Source organism: Helobdella robusta (assembly GCF_000326865.2).
Source record: "Helobdella robusta unplaced genomic scaffold HELROscaffold_24, whole genome shotgun sequence".
NCBI classification, from domain to species: domain Eukaryota; kingdom Metazoa; phylum Annelida; class Clitellata; order Rhynchobdellida; family Glossiphoniidae; genus Helobdella; species Helobdella robusta.
Window position 1 is genome coordinate 1924078 of NW_008704261.1, and position 5429 is coordinate 1929506.

Here is a 5429-nt window from a genome sequence, read left to right on the forward strand (position 1 = left end):
ACAGCTCCAGATGTTGGAACAACGCTTTGCTGAATTCTTGAAAAAGAGACATTTCAAACAAAGCGATGCAGATACTTGTTTGTTCATTAGAATACAGGGAGGAAAGAAACTCATACTTGCACTGTATGTTGATGATGGACTAGCTGCAGGAACCGATAAAGAAGAACTAAAAATATTTAAAAAAGAATTAAAGTCTGAGTTCAAGATAACATCTAAACCTGCAAAATATTTCCTTGGATTAGAGATTAATCAAGATGAGAAGGGAAATATTAATGTCAGTCAGTCATCCTATACAAGAATGATTCTTGAAAAGTTTGGGATGAGTCAGTGTAAATCCTGTACAACTCCGATTTCAAAATCTGAGGAGTTCGATGAAAACAAAAATGAACATGAGGAAGTGAAATTTCCTTACAGATCAGCAGTTGGTGCATTGATGTACTTGATGACGGGAACAAGACCAGATATTGCATATGCAGTTGGAGTAGCATCCAGAAGTTTAGAGAAACCCAGCAAGTCCAGTGTAGCACAAGTTAAGCAAATTTTCAGATATTTGCAAGGCACAGCTGATGTCGGTATTGCTTACAAGTCTGGTCAAAACAATACACTTATAGCCTACAGTGATGCAGATCATGGAGAAGATAAAACTAGTGGAAGATCGACATCAGGTGTAATCTGTATGTTTGGAGGAAGCGTGATCAGTTGGTTTAGCCAACGTCAACCCTCAGTTGCGATTTCAACTACTGAAGCAGAAATCGTTGCCGCAAGTGAAGCAGCTCGTGAAGTGATATGGCTCAAACGATTGTTGAACGACATCGTAGATCTAAAGAAAAAACCAGAAATTTTTGTCGACAATGAAGCAGCAATTCGGTTAGCACACAATCCAGAACTTCACAGAAGAACAAAGCACATCCACATTAGACATTTCTTTGTCAGAGAAAAAGTTGCAGAAGAAGAAGTTTCAGTTGAACGAGTTGCGACAGAACTTCAAGTTGCTGATGCTCTGACAAAACCAATGGTAGGACCAAGACTAAAGAATCTGATGTGTGCGATGGGTCTTCAGAACATTTAGGTTAAGGTCATCTAATGTTTTAAATAAAATGAGAAGGTGTTAAGTTTTATGTTTTATATTAAAACATTATGATTTATAGTATACATTTATTTTCTTTGGACCAAATGTTCTTTGCTTTGTATGTAACTTCACTTTTCCTTTTCTGTTGATCCGGTTGATAATAAACAAGTCGAGAACGTTGCAAAGTTTATTTCTTGTCTATTAATGTCTTTCAATATTGTATCAATTAATTAAGCGATCTACGTAATAAGAAATTTAACAGGGATTAGTCGAGCGTTGGAGTTCGATGTTAAAGGAGTGATAGGAAGGGGTCGTCCGCGATTGGGATGGAGAGCAGGTGGAGAAGGACAGAGTGAAAGCGGGGTTGCGTGATACTGAGGCGAGTGACAGATGTGAATGGCGTCGAGGAGTATTTCGGTTTCATCATAGGTAGCCAAACGGCAACCCCCGATCTCGGGAAAAATGTCGTCTAAACGTGTGTTGTTGTTGGTTTAAAAAACATACTTTTCAATTTTATCAAAAGGATCAATAGATATATTTTTAATAACATCAGGCTTTCTGAAAATACTTACATCTGGTAACACAAAATTGGCTTCATCAAAGTTGATGACATTACATTACCTAAATAATCTGGCAAAAGGCCACATCTTGCCAAGTATCTTTTCATTATATATTTAAATTGATACGCTGTCGGATTGTTATTCTAGCCTCCTAAAATTGTCATCACAAAACATACATTCAGCAAGATACAAAAATAAATTAGATTCAATGCATACCAATTTTGCAGACAGCATTAAAAAATAATTCTAAGTGATTCTAGGACAACTTTTATGTTAATAAATATTTTTAATCCCCCAAGAATTTTCAGCAATTTTTATGACCGAGTTTAATATTGGTCACAAAACCCGTGACACATGTTTGTCTTCAAAAAAGAAGCAAATTTACATGTAAGTCTAATAACTTTTAATGCTAAATTTACTTGCCGGTACTGTAAAGAAAGCGACCATCTCTTAACTTGAGGGACAAAAAATAATGTTTTAATGACAGCAAAATAATTTTAATCTCATCAAAATTATTTTGATTTATGGCTCTTTGAAAATAGCTTCCATTTGGACTTCTAAGAGTTCATAATATCAAATAAATTATTGGTATTTTGTATAAATTCTATTGTTGCCTTAGCTCCTACAAATTCAGGACATTTACTATACACCAGTGTCTGTAAAGCTAAGACAACAGACCTGCTTAGTACCTTTGCTGTTAAATTTACCTGTTAATTAAATTTAATGTGTTGATCATTTCAAATTGACACCGAAAACTTAAAAAAAAGATTGAATCATATATTTATTTACTTTTATGATCAATTTTTTGAAATAGATTGGTTAATTTGTCGGCCAATCGAAAACATGTTGCAGACTGGAGGTTATGTAGTTTTTCAACAAATTAGCAATTAATGCAACCCTCTTCTTGGAATACAGTTGTTGATATGAGGCTAATGTGTTTCGCATAACCTTCAATAAAGTTGAACAATCATTTTTGAAACAATAATTAAATCAAAAAACATTTTGTTCGTTCACAAACAACTTGAAAATTAGAATTGCATTTGATCAATCATTTGTTTTTGTGCTGTACATGACCTTCAGCATATGACAGGCAAAATGAAAATGGCTGTTGTTCAACTTTTGCTTTCAATAATTTGAAAATTTGCATATTTATGCCAGGAGAGGCATTCAGCTTTTCCAGCCATCTAACAATTTAACTGTCCAATAATCTTCAATTTCATTAATAATACAAATTTATATAAATTTATAAAAAAAAATTGTTTACTTACTCATGGTTATACAATGTGGCAAGCGAGGACCCATTGATCTTAAAAATTCATGGCTTTTGGTCCATAAAGATGGAGAGTAAGAGAAAAACTCCTCTCTTCGCCAGAAAAATATTTGCCTTTTTTATAAGGCCTTTTTGCAATGTATAAAATTGTGACTCTGACATTGACATTTGGAATCTAATATATGCTGATGATATCGTTTAAACAGCCACGTCTGAGCAGAATGCAGCTCAGATGTTTGAAGATTGGAACACCAGACTCGCCGATCATGGATTCAAAGTTAACATCAGCAAAACCAAAGCAATGAACACTGGCGAACCAATCCAATCCACAGCTACTGGACGATGGCCCTGTTTACTTTGTAAAGCTGGTGTAGGTAACAATTCAATCAAGTGTCAGCAGTGTAACCAGTGATGTCACAAACGTTGTTCAAAAATTATTGGTACTTTATCTAAAGTGTCCAATTTTGTTTGTCCTGCTTGCATCAATCCACAACAACAAATTCGAAATAGCAATGTTTTTGAAGCCATTAAGGTTGAGAAAGTCACATCGTTGCAATATCTAGGGGATGTTCTAGATTGTATTGGAACAGCTGAAGCTGACGTTCGAGCACGCATACGTGCAGCCTGGAATAAATGGCATCTCCTTGCCTCTATATTGATGCGGCGTGACATCCCACTACCACTACGATCAAGACTTTATAAATCTGTGATACGTCCGGTGTTGTTATATGGTGCAGAAACATGGCCAATGACAACCAAACTGGAACAACTTCAACGAATGCGGCAACACCGTCTGAGATGGTTTGGTCATGTCAAACGAAGTGGAAACAGTGCCATAACTTCTCTTGCAGATGTTGAAGTACCTGGCACACGTCCCAAAGGCCGTCCAAAGAAGTCCTGGTCGCAAACAATCGAGCGAGACATGAAAGCTCTAAATTTAAATGAAATGGATACAACTGATCGTCTAATTTGGCACAAAAAGTTTATGGCAAAGAAAACAACGTCCTACCTCGGAAAACTGGATCTCTGGACGCTAAACGAAGATTTATTGATAAAATTTTGACTCTATTAAGTTAATAATGCTTTTTAACATTGATTTAATATAAAAATAAAATACCTGTGTAGAATGACAATCTCTGTGCAAGTGTTTCATTCGTCAAATTTTTATCTTTTAATTCCTGCAAAACTTTTTAGTATTCAAGAGCCATTCTAGTATGACTTTGTTTTAAATTGATATACTTAGATTTAACTTCTTTTAAAATTATTTTTGTTTTTTTTTCAACTTTTTTGACAATTTATTTGGTGTCATGCAGTATTTGTGATCCTGAAATTTAAGAACAAATTAGGTTTCTTTTGGTATAATGAAAAATAAAAATTAACTAACATGATAAATAATTGATTTATTAAATCTAGGGACTTTTTTGGTTCTTTATGATGTTGTATTTTTATTCTGAAATAAAATTTTGGTTAATTTATTATGATTGATCAAAGAACAATCTAAGATTAAGCATATACTTTCTTGGCTTGAACAAACAACAATAGATGAATCAAAAATTCTAACAACTGATTCCTAAGAAAGTTTATTCAATTTTTTTAAAATTTATATTACATTTTCAAATAAGTTATTTCACATTGTGAATGTTCAATAAAATAATTTGACAAATAGTTTCATAACACAATTAACAAGAAAACTCACAGTGACACTAATATTATGACTGCTAAATAAGAGTCTTCTCTTTGCATTTGGCTATATAATAAAAAATAATGATTAATGATTGACAACATGAAATGCTCTGTCTTATAACATATATACCGTTACATTTAAGGAAAAAGTAGAAACTTTAGGAAAGTTTTCACATGCTGACTCTCTAACTTTTTCATATAGTCTGAAAACCAAATATAACAGTTAACCATAATAACCAATAAGATGAAATTTTTCAAATTTAACACTCAAATTCAATTGGAAAAAGTTATATTTAAAAAAACTTTAGTGAATAAATTATCTAGTGATTCAAAATGTTCATTAAAAATTAATGACTCTTCTCTGGAACTCTCTACCTACTTCTCTGACTACTTCTCCATCACTTGCGAAGTTCAGAGCGGATCTCAAGACCCATCTGTTTTCAAAATTCATTGAGGAGCGCTGTTGAACATCGCGGAAATAGCGCTTTATAAGCTAATTGATTGATTGATTGATTGATTGATTGATTGATTGATTGATTGATTGATTGATTGAAAGGTAAACGCTAAACTAAAAGTAATAATGTAACAAAATAACGAGAAAAAAAATATAGAAAATGATTAACTGATGAAGATGCCTTTCTCTATTTCTTGTTCTTCTGCATCATGAAAGAATGCAACACTTTTTAATTTTCATTTTTAAAATTAATATGAATGCGACTTTAGCACTACAAAACTACATAAAAATTACTTCATTTAATAAATATTTACTATTGCCTACTAAATCTATTAATTCTGTTTATTTTAACTTAAAAAAAATAACTACACATTTGCGCAACTTTATTATTAT